The following is a 15,945-nucleotide window of genomic DNA, read 5'->3' as shown; positions in this document are numbered from 1 at the left end:
GTACTAATATATACAAACAAAACCCTAAGAAGCAAGACTCTGCATGCAGTACAACCCCCAGAGAAATAGAAACAAATGCATTTCTTCCTGAGCAGATGTCATTTCTCAAAACTGACACAAGTCAATCACTAAATTGAAATTAAAATCATTTCCCCTACCTTTGTTGTCTGGTGATTTTGGTTTTCAAACCATCTTTCCCAGTCTCTGGCTGCACTTCCTTCTGTCTGTGCTCTTAACTGTGTATCCAGGGCCGCCTTATCCATTTGCTGGTTTTCTCTCCTTCACTTGCTGCCAGACATCCATCTTTGGAACAAAACACCCCGGTCTGTTTGGATCATACATACATCTTTAGCATTAACTTTTAACATTCAACTTTCTTCTATTTTTCTTCTTTCTTCTCAAAATCTACTTTTCCATGCCTTCCCTTCTCATCTATCCATGTGTACCATCTCCTCTATCATTCTTCTCCCCTATTCCCATCTATCCATAAGAAGCATTTCTTCTTATCTCTTCCCTGTCGCACCCATTGCTGTCCACCATCTCCTCCTTCTGTCTTTCCTTCCCCTCCAAACCTATGCACCATCTCATCCCTCTCCTATGGTCAGACATCTCTGTCTTCCTCCTTTCCCCCCTCATATGGTCTGGCATCTTTCTCGTCTCCCTCACATATCCTGGAATCTCTCTCTCTCCTTCCCTCCCTCTTCCCAAGGTCTAACATTTCTCTCCACTCCATTCTGCGATCTGGCATCTCTCTCTCCCCTCCTTCCCTTCCATTCTGTGGTCTGGCATCTCTCTCTCTCTCTCTCTCTACTTCCATTCCAGTGGTCTAACATCTCTCTCTTCTTTGGGTCATCGCTTCTCACTCCCTCCTCTCCACCACTATCATGTACATTGTGTCTTCCTTTCCCCATATACATCATCTCTCTTTCCCTCTCATGCCACACACCTATGTCCAACAATTTTCTGTTCCTTTTCCCTACCCCACTGGAAGTATTTCTTTCTTTCCCTTCCCACTACTCCACTTGTGCAGCATCTCTCTTTTCCTCCTTTCGTAACCCCCAACACGTGCATTTGTCCTTCACAACCCTTTCCCAGTACTGCAGTATCTATCTTTCCCAACCCCCTGAGCATCTGTCCTCCCTGCCTTCCCACTCCTTGCACCCAGCTTCTCCCTGCCAGGGCATGCACCCCCTCCCCTCCCCCGTCAGACTCTGCACTCAGCCCCCTTCCTTCCCCCCCCCCCGTTAGACTCTGCACTCAGCCCCCTTCCTTCCCCCGTCAGACTCTGCACCCAGCCCCCTTCCTTCCCCCCGTTAGACTCTGTACTCAGCCCCCTTCCTTCCCCCATCAGACTCTGCACCCAGCCCCCTCCTTCCCCCCGTCAGACTCTGCACCCAGCCCCCTTCCTTCCCCCCTGTCAGACTCTGCACCCAGCCCCCTTCCCTCGCTCGCGCTGCATCCTGCCCCGTCAACCTACCTCCTCTGGCCTGGTGCTTCAAAACTCCTCCGATAACATCCCCAACCATAGGCCTCGGAACAGGGTCCCCCCCAAAAAAATAAAATAAAATAAAAATTGCCACTTTTATCCCTGGTGGTCCAGAAGTGCAGCGTGCAGAAGCGAGCTTTCCGCGCTCCTGCTCCCCTACTGGTTTTTCTTCAGCCGCTGAGCAGCTATGAGCGGGAACGCGCTTTGGCGCTCAGCGGCTTCTTTGACTGGCTCTCGCGAATTCTAGCGATTCGCGAGAATTCACGGGAGCCAGTCAAAGAAGCCGCTGAGCGCCAGCCTGAATTCCAGAAATGATTGAAAGGAGCTGAACAGTAAGATAAGTGAAAAAGGGTTTTTTTTACAATCTGTACGCTTTGGAAAAAAATCTTTCCTACTCTATAGACCTTTAGAGCGCTATATTGGTTAGGAAGACAGGTGGTGCTATAATGTTTTGATTACACTTTATATTTTTTAAAATTTTCATATTTAGGTGAGAATTTTTTTGTGTATTTTTGATTAAGATTGATATTTGAAAAATCTAGAGTTACTGAAAAATTGAATCTCCTAAGTTTGTACCTGAGGAACAGAGAGTTAGACAACGTGACAAGATCTCGGGGAACAGCCGTGAGACTTGAACCCTGACTTCCCTGTTTTTTACTCCACTGCTCTAACCATTAGGCAAATAGAGTTGATTTTCTACATCCTCTATTGATCTATACAATGATGTTGATATTGTACCTGAAGTCTGAGGTTTCTGTGGTAATAAAAATGACTGTTGGTGGAGGTGTATTAAAATGCATAATACATATTACATGAATTTTGCCATCAGTATTATATATATTGCATAGGGAAGGTCAGGCCCATTAATCATTGTTATAGTTTCATGGTTTAAAGAGATGTTAGCTGCCTGGGTAGAGACTCAAAAGTGCTGTCACTCCATATAAAGTGCTGTCTGGTTGCTGGGAAGGCATACGCACCTGTGAATATTATATTGGCTATTGTCATTTACATCTTTCAAGTTTTGGGTTTTATTTCAAGTTGATATGACGCCTATTTCACAATCTAAGCGGTTTACAGAAACTTAAAAAAATAATAAAAACAAATTTAAATAAAAACAGAGACAATACTAGATACCTCCGGATTCCCTGACCACTCCTTACTCGCTAAGCTATGCTGACTGACTTATTTGTAACATCACTGTCTATGTACAGTCTCTTACTCTGTTAACCGCTCTGAACTATTATGGTACTGCGGTATAAAAAAATAAAGTTATTATTATTATTATACAAAAGGAATGTAGGGAAAACACTGCTACAATTATTGTTATATAAAAATTAAAAAAATTTAAAATCGGAAGCAGAACAATGAAGGGAAAGGGTCGACAGATTAAAAACCCATTCGGGGATAGTATGTACTATAAATTTCCAATTGTTGAGTTTCCTGCTTAGATAAAATAATGCAGGTGTTAAGAACATAAGAAGTGCCTCTGCTGGGTCAGACCAGAAGTCCATCATGCCCGGCAGCCCGCACACGCAGCGGCCCATCAAGTCCAGGACCTGCATATTAATCCTCTATCTATACCCTTCAATCCCCTTTTCCTCCAGGAAAACATCTAATCCTTTCTTGAAACCCAATACCGTACTCTGTCCTATTACGCCCTCTGGAAGCACATTCCAGGTGTCCACCACCCTCTGAGTGAAGAAGAACTTCCTAGCATAGGTTCTCAATCTGTCCCCTCTTAACATTTCCGAATGCCCTCTCGTTCTTGTAGTCTTCGAAGGTTTGAAGAATCTGTCCCTCTCCACTTTCTCTATGCCTTTCATGATCTTGTAAGTCTCTATCATGTCCCTCCAAGCTTCCGCTTTTCCAGGGAAAAGAGCCCCAGTTTCTCCAATCTTTCAGCATAGGAAAGGTTCTCCATACCTTTTATCAATCTCGTCGCTCTTTTCTGAACCCTCTCGAGTATCGCCATATCCTTCTTAAGGTACGGCGACCAATATTGAACACAGAACTCCAGATGCGGGCACACCATCGCCCGATACAACGGCAAGATAACTTCTTTCATTCTGGTTGTAATACCTTTCTTGATAATACCTAGTATTCTGTTCAACTTCTTAGAGGCCGCTACGCACTGTGCCGACGGTTTCATTGTTTTGTCTACCAACATCCCAAGTCCTTTTCTAAGCTACTTTCACTCATTACCAGCCCTCCCATCGTGTAGTTGTGAAAGATCACTTTGGTCAGCTACAAAACTTAGAGACTTGAAGAAAGCGACAGGTATATTTTATTCAGCATATGCGGACCCCTGAGCTCCAAGCTGGCTTCAGAAGTCCCAAAACCAGGAAGTTACAGAGATATTTATACACTTTTCTGGCTATACAACTGAATTCTAGAAAGAACGTCTCACATGTTACTTTTCTTAACAATCATTGGTCCTAAGCTCACACTAGCAGGTCACTTATCTAAGCTCTGCAATCTTTCTGTTACATGTCCAGGAGGGCGGAATACAATATTGTGTATACTGAGATAACCATAAGAAGCTAAAACGCCCTGCTACAACACCTAGTGCAGGCAGGCTAGAACATGGGATAAGTTAGGTCTGCAACCAGGGCTGTGGAGTCGGAGTCAGAGTTTGTATTTTTATTATGTCTGTTTATATCGTGAGCCGCTTTAGGAAAAATGGGTTCTAAATAATAAAAACAAACGAAACGTGGGCTTTGCATTTGCCGTGTCTTACCTCTTCCAGTTACAATTCAGCGATTGCACAAACTTACTGCACCTTAGTACAAGGACCGCTGTGTTTGCTGTTTGTATTTGATTATTAGGTTCTTAATTAGGCACATTGCTTTTTGCTATTTGGAAAAGTAGATGAAAAATGTGGAAAAATCTTCCTGACTCTAAAGGATTCGTAAATTTCAGAAGTGAGCCAAAGTGGCTTTGAAGGTCCCCTCTCGGATGCACTTCCACTTTCCAGTACTACCAATCTGGCATCTTCCATAAGCTCTGAATTCATAGCTTTATAAACAGATAATAATGTTTAAAAATGCATATGCACTGGGCCAGTGACAAGCGACATAAATAATATATTATCTTTTAGAACTAGTAGATGCCCAAGCATATGGAGTAAAACAAGTATATCTGTTCTGACTCACTGTCTGCCTCTCTCTCGCCTTTTTTCATCCCTTGAAGCTTCTTTCTCTTGAAATTTCCACCTTGTGGTTGCGTACTGCTGACTTCACATTTGTTGTGGTGTGAATTTCACATCTGTGAATGGCTGACAGGAAAGATTAATAACCTCCAATTCCCCTCCCCTTGACTATGAGTCTATCGACAGGATAAATAAATAAATAAATCAAAGCTTATATCCCCTAAATAGAGATTTGGAACCTGTGAAGAAAGTACATTTTGCTGAATCTATTTTTTTCTTCTGTCCTTCCTTTCTTTTTTTTTTTAACAAAAATAACCTCTAATGATCTCTAGTTTACATAGGCTGCAGTTTCAGCTTTCAGCACTTTATAAAGAAAGAAATATGAAAGGAGCTCCATCTTTTGAAACCAGTTTGAAGACCCTAGTCCTAAAAGGTTCTATTTGGGCAGAAATCCCAGAAAATGTAGGATGCTTTCATGCATTTGCAGAGCCAGAATGAAAGTAGCCTTTTAGAGAGGAGAGTGGTTAGAGCTACGGTCTCAGCACCCTGAGGTTGTGGGTTCAAACCCTGTGCTGCTCCTTGTGACCCTGGGCAAGTCACTTAATCCTCCACTGCCCCAGGTCCATTAGACAGATTCTGAGCCCCTGGGACAGATAGGGGAAAATGCTTGAAGTATCTGTATGTAAACCACTTTGAGCGTGCTTGAAAGACTACAAAAAGGCAGTAAACAAGTCCCATTCTCTTCCTCATTAAAACAAGAAAAAGACCAAAAAGTTCAAGAAAGACCTTCCTTTTCTCAGACTATTTTAATTAATATAAGAATCGTCGGGGGTGGGGGTGGGGGGTAATTAATACGGTGGAATTAGCTCAATACTTCACAGTTCATATATGATAGGATGAAGCAGGATATACAAGGGATGTTTAAATTATGATACATTTAAATGACAACTAAAAGTTTTAGCTTGTATATTTATAGAGGCTAAGGGCTCCTTTTACTAAGGTGCGCTAGGGCTTTAACGGGTGGAATAGCGCACGCTAGACCTTAACTCCAGCATTGAGCTGGCTTTAGTTCTAGAAGCGTAACGCTAGTGCACCTTAGTAAAAAGGAGCCCTAATTATTTAAATAAGTATAATGAAGGGATATAGGGTTATAGTATTGTGTATTGAGTCAGTCAAAAGATAGACTAGGTAAATAATTTGTGCATCTCAGATAGAATCTAATTCTGTACGTAACTCCATTACTAGGCAATTTTATCATAACTTCAGCAGATTTCTGTTACTCCTTGTCCATAGGTGATTTCTAGGATTCACTTTAAATGTACCTGCCTAATTTTCAAGATCCTACATGGCATTCTTCCTCCCCTAATCCCACTATCCTGGAATTCTTCGAGGCCTGACACTCAAACTATCTTTCCCCTCGTTAAAAGGCATCATGTATGCAGGTAAATTAGGGAAATCCCTTGTCTTCAAATTCACTGAGCTTTGGAACAACCTCCCTGCCCCGCTGCGGAACCTCGGCTCATTCCAATTATTCCGAAAGCATCTGAAAACCTGGCTTTTCTCCAAAACGTAAAGCTATCTATTGAAAATGTAAAGCTAGCTATCCTCTTCATAACCTCTAATTTCTTATGATGTCCTTCCCTCATTTATTGAATTACCTGTAAACCGTGTCGAGCTCTATCTTTATGGAGATGATGCGGTAGACAAACTTAAGGTTTAGTTTAGTTCATATATTGTAGCTCGTGTACTATGCCATCTCGGGTTACCAGACGTCTGGATATCCCCGGACATGGCCTCCTTTTCTAGAACAGGTCCAGGGGTCTGGAAGGCTTTTTAAAACTTGGCACTTTGTCCGGGTTTTGAAAAGCTTCCTCGAAATCGCATCGGGCAGGAGGGCTAGGGTGGGGCTAGGGCAGGACTGGGGGGCGGTTACCGAAGTTAATGTTCATATTTCCATCATTGCTGCTCATGTAAACCGCTCTGGGGTCGCGCAAACGCTGCAGCAAGAAAGAGGAGGGAACCGGCAAGACGGTAAACACCCGGGGGCAGCAGAGGAAAACACTGCATCGCCCTCAACCGGGGCCGCACAAAATACTTCACGGGGCCGCATGCAGCCCTCAGGCCACAGATTGGACACCCCTATGTTAGACAGTTTATTGCATCAATACCTATAGGCTTCTTGCACCTCTAGGAGGGTTTTATAAAGAAAAAACATTTTCTGTGAAAAGTATGTTTTGCATGTCGAAAATTGCTCTTATAAAACTGAATCCCACTCTGTACAAGAGTGTACATCAGGTACATTTTCGCCATCCGCGCAGAATTCTAACCATCGGCATAGTTTGGACAGAACTGAGACAGAGTTGCGATGCACGAGTGTTTTATAAACTACAAGTGTGCGTTTAGAAAGTGAATGTACACATTTATTCCATCTTGAAAGCAGGTTCAAAGTGTGTGAGAGAATTTGTGTACTTCTGGAACTGGGCATGGAATAAATTGGTGCCTTTGGGGGGCATTTCACATAAACGTCCTGTTATGAACTCATTCATTTTCTGCCTATGGAGAATATTCTTCAACATCAAACGTCTATGTGAGTTAAAAAAGGTGAAGTTACGCTATATATTAACTATAATAGGAGCTAATTCATATCTGAATGCAACAAACAAAGCTAATGAACCTGGAAATGTATCAGATACAAGATGCTCTATATACAGGGGCCTGGATAGTAGAAAATTTATTTTTTGTACCTTAATCTAATATAAATACCCTGTTTCCCCGAATATATGACACTGTCTTATATTTTTAAAAACTCCAAAATATGCACAAGGTCTTATTTTCAGGGGGATGTCTTATTTTTCCATGAAGAAGAATACAGTACACATTTATTGCTGAAAAAAAGACATTTATTCCCTGTATATGGTACAGGTCATCACAAACCAGAAAAACATTTACTGTATAACAGTTTACAGTATGATACATTTACACATTTAATCAATGACAATCAAGTCATCATCTTTTGGAACATCATCATAATAACTCACACCCTGAGGTTCCAGGTCAATTACTTGGGACTCCATTTCTTTCACAATCAGTGGACCAAATCTCTCATGTTTAGCAATAGCAGTGTCCTCAAATGAGTACTTCTTATCAAGGTAGCCTGCTCGTAATGCATGTTCAATGCAACGGTCAGTGATTTTATCCCATGAATTCTTCACCCAAGTCACAACCTCTTGCAGTTTAGGTTTCACAAAGTTTCCACGCTGATTTCTCTCCATTCTATTTTCAATGTAGTCATTAATTTCCATGCGCAGATTGTCCTTGAATGGCTTGTTGATTGCAATATCCAAAGTCTGGAGATAGGCCGTCATTCCTGCGGGAATCATTATTTGATCTATTTTTCTTTCATGAAGAAATGACTTCATATCTTTAGCACGGTGAGTGCGAGCTGCATCCCAGACTAGCAGACCTCTTTGACCTCCTCGCATAACAAGTGGCAGAATTAAATCTACCCACTTTCTTATAACAGCTTGTGTGGCCCAGGCTTTTTCAGTTTCAAGGACAAAAATTCCTGAAACACGTTCAATCTTTTCCTTCTTGCCCTTAGAAATTATTAGAGGTAGGACTTTAGTGCCATCCAGACAAATTGCCAAAATACAGGTCACACGTGCACTTTCATAAGCAGTGGAGGGAATGTACACTGAGGAGGCACCCCGCTGTTCAATTGTTGTTTGAGATGATTGGCCCATAAACACTGCAGTTTCATCCATAGCAATCATGTTGGAAAGCTTGTATTTAGAGAAGTCAATCTCATCAATAAAGGACTTGAATGCAAGTGCTCGCTTAATCACTTGAGCATCTTCCAGCCTAAACAATGTCGTGGATCTTCTTAAAGACAATTCACTTCTCTGAAGGAAATTATCCAGCCAGTGTTGTGATGCTTTGAAATTTTCAGAGGCTATGTTAAACTGTGGCGCCATTGCAAGGGCGAATTCTTGAATATGAGCCCTATTCACAACCAAAGCCTTTGTTCTCCTGTCAACAACCCATTCACAGATCAGATTTTCCAGCTCAGAAAATATTGGTTTCCGACCTGATCCACACTTGCGTTTGTTAGAATTTCCCTTTTCCACTTGTTCAACTAGTTTACCATACTCTGCTCGCCACTTGCGGAGCAATCGTATATTCAACATTTTTTCTTTGCAGAAAGCAGCAAGATTTTGGCCCCAAGAATCTTCCACGATTCTCCTCTTGTACTCCACAGAGTAGCTTTTTATTTTTGTGGCCATGCCTAAGGGTAAAAGAATAAAAAATGGCACTAGGGTATCCTGGGTGGGGGGGGGGGGTGATCTTTTAAAATGATACAGAGGGCATCAGAGGGGGGAATCAAAATGGCACAAGAGAATCAGGGGGATGGGCGGTTACCATCTTAAAAGTATGGAGATAAAAACGTTAGCTTGCCATGTAAAAGGTAAATAAAAATTGGCATGCAAATCCTTTAAACCAGATTTTTGATTTTACAGTTAACAATCTGGTTTAAAGGATTTGCATGCCAATTTTTATTTACCTTTTACATGGCAAGCTAACGTTTTTGGAAATGTGTCTGTAACATGGTAAATGTACACTTGTAAAGTTTGAACTTGAAATCAGCTTTCAAATCTGTTAGAAAACAGCATCCTCCACATACCGTACAGATCAGATACAGATTTGCAGTTTGCTTTTAAAACACTAGATGGCAGCATCACTATGTACGGTATCACTACAAGTAAATACCAGTAGTACGTAGCAATGAAAGGTACGGTAACGAACTATGCAGAAAATGAACTACAGGGCGCAGCTGCCTAAAGCCAGGATTAGATGACTTGAGGAGGAGGTAGGAAAGAGCTTGCCGGCTGCTTTTAACATTGAGTGGGTACCTGTAAGTTCAGCTCCGCTCTTGGTGTACAGAGGCTGTTCCTGGGCTTGTTTTCCTGGACAGCGGAAGCAGGAAGTTGTGTGACCATGCATACGGTACTGTACCAGTACTCTGGATCGCCAAGACATGCTTGCCAAATAGTGCCTTATTTTCGGGGGGGGGGGGGCCTTATATTTCCCAGGTGGGGAAAAAAAGGGGGGTGTCTTACTAAAGGAGGAGGTCCTATAATGGGGGAAACATGGTACTTCCTAAAAGCATCATGATAGGATGCCTATTCAATTAACAACAAGAAATTAGGTGATACTGTTGGAAACTGGAAACTGTTGAAAACTAGAGCAATTCTTATGTGAGCCAAGTATAGGACAGTGAAGCCATTGTGACATCACTGCTGAGGTTGGCTCTTAGCCATTGGTGGAATGAGCAATTATGACATCACAATCTCAGCTCTGGAATGTTGCTACTCTTTGGGTTTCTGCCAGGTACTTGGGACCTGGGTTGGCCACTATTGGAAACAGGATACTGGGCTTGATGGACCTTCGGTCTGTCCCAGTATGGCTAGTCTTATGTTCATATGACTACTTCAGTTTGTTTTTCAGGGAATACTCTACAAATAAGAAAACAAAAGAGACACCATCACACAACAGACTCTGTAATCTGTTTGAATAAAGAACCTGGAATGCGCTCCCGAGAGAGGTGGTGGAGAGTAAAACTGTGACTGAGTTCAAAGAAGCGTGGGATGAACACAGAAGATTTAGAATCAGAAAATAAGATTAAAGATTGAACTAAAGCCAGTACTGGGCAGACTTTCACGGTCTGTGTCTGTATATGGATGTTTGGTGGAGGATGGGCAGGGGAGGGCTTCAATGGCTGGGAGGGTGTAGATGGGCTGGAGTAAGTCTTAACAGAGATTTCGGCAGTTGGAACCCAAGCACAGTACCGGGTAAAGCTTTGGATTCTCGCCCAGAAATAGCTAAGAAGAAAAAAAAAAAAAAAAAAATTAAATTGAATCAGGTTGGGCAGACTGGATGGACCATTCGGGTCTTTATCTGCCATCATCTACTATGTTACTGTGTTACTATGTTACTGGCAAATTAGCATTTCAAGCAGAAACCAGGCACATTGACTGGGCATTATGGAAGAATCCCAATGCAGTCCAGGCTGTTGCCCCCAACAATAAAGCCCTTTACCAAACATCAATTGCACTACGTAATGTAAATGTTTATGAGTCGAGTCTCTTTCATTTGAAAGGAAGCTCTGGAATGAGAGGGCATAGGATGAAGTTAAGAGGTCATAGGCTCCGGAGTAATCTGAGGAAATACTTTTTTACGGAAAGGGTGGTAGATGCGTGGAAGAGTCTCCCGGAAGAGGTGGTGGAGACAGAGACTGTGTCTGAATTCAAAAGGGCCTGGGATAGGCACATGGGATCTCTTGGAGAGAGAAAGAGATGATGGTTACTGTGGCTGGGCAGACTGGATGGGCCATTTGGCCTTTATCTGCCATCATGTTTCTATGAACCTTCTAACATCTGCATTCTTGTTGAGTACTGAAATAGCATATGATTCTTTTTAAACTATATCAGTATCGAGGCTCCAAGCTGATGCCTTTTATAGACTATGTTACTGGAGGAGAATAATTTCAAGTTTGAAACGATCTTATGTGCCAGGAGATTGTTTTCTTGGCAATAGACATAGCAGCATAGAAGAAAACCTTTCGAGAGCAGGTCCTTAGTGGATGCATCAGTGGTCTACACGAACTTCCCTAGCATGGCAGGTCAAGTCTAATTGAGGACAATACAATGGAGATGACTCTGGTAGCCTCTGCTCAGTGTAGCTGAGAATCCACATGGAAATCTTCCCACAGTTTCAGATGCTGAATTTTTGGTAACCTATTACTGTCGTACAATGAAATCTCATATGCCTTCTACCATATGTTATTCATTTGGTTAAGAAAACTTCATATTACGTTTTCTTTGCGATTTCTAAACCATGGGCTCCTTTTACGAAGCCACGGTAGCAGCTGCTGATGTGGTAATCGCTCTGATGTCCATAGGGATGTTTGCCATGTGGCAGTCACGACTATGGCTTTGTTAAAGGAGAGGTATATGAAGGGAAAAAAGCAGATTTTTATACATGAAAGAAATTATATTGATCATCACATTATTATTTTAGCAAATAAAATGCAAAAATACTTCAGGGGATGAAAATGTGGTCAAATGCATTTTTACTATTAAACATAAAACAGAAATATGGGCAAATTATACGCTAAGATTTCTATTTTCTATTTCAGATCTGTTCCTATATGCTCAAATGACTAGTACAATTGTCGTGGGCTTTGACTAGTGATCCAGAAATCGTTGCTTAGGGGTCCTTTAGACCGATTTAGCGCACCTTAATAAAAGGCCCCCTTATTTTGGTATTTATATGGAGAGGGCATATTTTAAGGCCACTTACCTGAGTAAATTGTCTTGCCTATAAACTGTCCTCAGGGGTCCTTTTATCAAGCCGCGCTAGCGGGGGTTAGCGCGTCAGACATGTCATCAGGCGCTAACCCCCGTGGCCTGCTCAATGCAGGCGTTAGCAGCTGGCGCGGCAGGCACGGTATTATGCACGTTAAACCCCTACCGCGGCTTGATAAAAAGACCCCTTAGTCCAGCTAAGAAGGCATATGTGGCAGTCGTTTCTAGAAGCGGGCAAGAAAAGAGTACGCCGTGAATCTATGCTATTTTCTTCCTCCTGCTTCCCACACAAACTGGCAGGTGCAATGTACGCAGTTATTTTTAACACACACACACACACCTTGTGCTAATTTTGAAAAGCAAGCTGTCTGTGTCCATGTATTTCACAACTGTGGGGGCTGTGAAAACAGGCTGTGTTTTATAAGGAATTTTTAGATGACTATGCTCTGATTGCTTTATCGAATACAGGATTTTTTTTTTTTTTTTTTTTTTTGCTGGTGTTATTCAGCCCTTTGTCCCAGTGTCTTCCCCTAACCTTGGTTTTGGTTACTCGTGATGGCTTTTCTTCACCCATTTTGTAAATTGTCATAATGTTTATTACAAGTGGTGGTATAGCACATGCTATAAAAAAAATAAAAATATCTCCCAATGTATTCATTTTGAATATTTCATTTGTTGTATGTTATTCAAAAGAAGAGAGAGTGGAGACGAGATAAGAGTCTTAACTTTGCCCAGGATGTGAAAAATTATATTTAGAACTCCAGTTTCTATCTTTCTAAACCTCCTACAGACCTTTAACACTGTAGCTGATACAAATTAGATAGAAAGATAGATAGATAATGCATTCAATGCATGCATTAATTGCTTGGTTTTTAAGCTAATTATTTTTCCAACAACACTACATTTGATGGCAAAAATTCTCCCTTTAGTACAATATAATATAGTCTGAAATGCAAAATGTATTAATTTTTGCCATAGTCATTGATTTCTCAAATTTCAGTAATAATTTATAAAAATCCTGCTTTAATAAGTTGACTTAATATTAAGTAAACATGACAACATTTACAGGTAAGCTTCTATATAATGTAATACATACATATTTTATATATGACATAATGGAAAAAGAGAATGAGAGAGATGAGATGAGAAACATATTGAATAAGAATTATTATACATCTGAACATAGAATTATAAATACAGTATACAACAGTAACTCCTGAAAAATATTACAAAAATGCAGTAGCCATTTTTTTTTACCTTACTAGCCTAATTAGAAGTCAATGGAAATTATATATCTCTGAGTAGATATATAATGAATTAAACTATGTCTTAAATGGCTTTCAACAGCCATATGAAGAAACAAAGCAGGTCCAGTAGGGAGAGACGTCAATCTAATCTAATAAATGTATGTAGTAAAGATGAGAGAATTAGTTAAATAAAAGAAATTAAAGGGGAATTTAACCAATTTATTATTTAAGCAGGTGACTGGAGCTGTGTTATCCTCTGGTCGTCAGCTGAAGAAAGAACAGAGACAGAAGTTGATCTGGAAAGGATGGCTATGAATTACATTCTTCTTTGAAGGAGCTAGGGGGAAAAAATTCCTTTGCTTAATCACAGTTCATTGGCAAAATCAGGAAGGAGAAACTCCAGCTGTGATCCAAATGAAGTCTTTGCTTTCAGCAACATTAGAATGACTCATTTTGAGGACCATTTGCTAACTTTACATGTAACCATATTGCTGTGTTTCATCTTTTATGAAAATAAGTCCTATGTGAATTTCTTTGGCATATTTATAACCTACTGTAGCTATGAAAAATGTGTTCCTATTGATTCTTGGTCTTTCCCAAATTAAGCTGTAGAAATTCTGAAGCTGTGAAGCAGACACTCAAGATCCTGAACTAAGAATATTGAACTTTCTTCATCACGCTACAAATCACCTCTATTTTATTCAAGTTGTGTGCTTTTGCGTACAGAGCTGTGTATATTAACACATAGCATTTTATTAACAGTAATGAAAGGTTGTTTTTTTGCTAAGAATAGTAGAAATCAGAACTTGCCGGCAAATATGGCATTTTCTTTTGTATCCACTCTGCAGGATTTCTGAAGTTTCTTTACAGCTCACCAGATGAGCAGAGCTATACTTCTGATCTCAATGAAGAGAGCCTGGGCGCAGTTTTAGCTTTGTAAAAATGCCTCTGAAGAGAGAATTTATGATCGTTCCAAAAATACGTTCAGTCTCCGTCATCTTTAGTTTAAGTCTGAACTAGCATCAGTAGTGGATTCAAAATAACTTTACAAAATGAAAACACTCAAAGAAAAAAATAAACACAGCTTTGTTCAAAGAACCTGAATGAGAGAAGATAAGAATGGAAGAATGAAAACAAAGGGATGAACTTTTAGCTGGAGAGCTCAATGACATCTGCATATATGATTAATATTTAGATGATTGTAAGTCATGAAAAAAGCATTTGTCAGGTAGAAAGGTTGTCACATGTCATCCAGTTGTATTCGACTATAACAGAAGGACCCATATGCTCGTGTCAATCAAAGCTAATTAAAACCATATATATTCTATAAACTGAGAGATTGGGTTCTTCTTGACCAAATGCACTGAATAAATTTGCTGTTTCATTCAGGTATGGTTGACATCGATCACAAGTTAAACTCCATTATTTCTAGAAAAAGTTGAAAAATAAACTTTGCGTTAACAGGACAAGTTGAACATGGTTGGTTGTACCATAAACACAGCTTGCAAATTGGGGGGGGGGGGGGGGGGGACAAAAGGCAGCATTTCAACTGCTACGTGTCAAATGCTTTTAAATTATTCGGTGCCCGGTTAATGGATTAGTACCGTAGTTAGGCTCTACTTTCATTTCTGTAAGCCCTCTACGCGGCACTGAGAGTAAGGCTCTAGTTCAAACAGATTTATTACGCCCTGTCCACGAAGGATATTCTCCACATCCACAGAACAGGATAAAATGGCTGATTGTACAGGATGGGGGGGGAGTAATGCTCCCCTGCAATTTTTTTTCTTTTAAATACTCTCCTGTTTACACATGTTTTGACTTTATATCTAATATCTTAATATCGCTGTTACAATAATTAGGCCAGGGTGCAATGGTATTTTCAACATCTCAATGTACAAGTAAAATGCCATCACAGAGTTTCTATTCTTTATTGTGGTTTTTTTGTTTTTTTTGCATTTTCTTTAGGACCCCCCCCTTTTTTTTGGGGGGGGGGGTAGCCTTAAAACAACCTTCACAGGCATGAATAAATGGAAGGGCATGCTGGCAGGTACCATGAGGGGGCAGGAGTAACCTTTCCAGTTCCATTTATTTTCCACTATAATTAATCCTGTTCTTTGTATGTAATCCGCTATGAACTCATCTGAATTTCTATATCACACTTATCCAGCACAGGTTCAAGGCAATTTACAAGTTTACAGGCCCACTATTCCCCATTCTTCCGTGTGGGCCTGTTAACTTGTAAATTGCCTTGAACCTGTGCTGGATAAGTGTGATATAGAAATTCAGATTACATTAGATGAGTTCATAGCGGATTACATACAAAGAACAGGATTAATTAACCAGGATGTACTTATAGGACAAGATATTATCCCAATCATTAACTACTAAAATTGAATTTGCAGAACAAGAAAGTTTTTTTCAGCGCTTTTTTAAAGCTCGTATGCATTACTATAGATCGCATTTGAATTGGCATGACAGACCACACAGAAGTGGCCTGATAAGGAAAAGAGATTGCATACAATTTTTTTTAGATACAATTCTCTTTAAACTGAGGACTTGTAAAGTCGAAGTATTACAAAAATTGTAATATTGTCCAATCTGAATTACATGATTGGCTGAAACACACAGCGTTCAGACCCTGAAAATGTCTTTAACAGAACTTCCAAGAGCTCTGTATCTGGCAAATGTTTCTGATGGGCA

At 40.5% G+C, this 15,945-nt stretch overlaps 1 long non-coding RNA gene across 1 annotated transcript in view; it reads left to right on the top strand.

The window, feature by feature from the left end:
* Positions 1-14,542, top strand: part of LOC117345626 — a 123,531-nt gene extending 108,989 nt beyond the window's left edge. Inside the window, exon 3 of the long non-coding RNA XR_004536476.1 lies at positions 13,480-14,542. This is a non-coding gene — a long non-coding RNA (uncharacterized LOC117345626). The remainder of the gene's footprint in view (positions 1-13,479) is intronic.
* Positions 14,543-15,945: the final 1,403 nt, after the last annotated feature.

Source organism: Geotrypetes seraphini, chromosome 11 (genome assembly GCF_902459505.1).
Source record: "Geotrypetes seraphini chromosome 11, aGeoSer1.1, whole genome shotgun sequence".
In the NCBI taxonomy this organism is placed as follows: Eukaryota; Metazoa; Chordata; class Amphibia; order Gymnophiona; family Dermophiidae; genus Geotrypetes; species Geotrypetes seraphini.
Note: the sequence above shows the minus strand (reverse complement) of the source record. Positions and strands in the feature narration are given on the sequence as shown.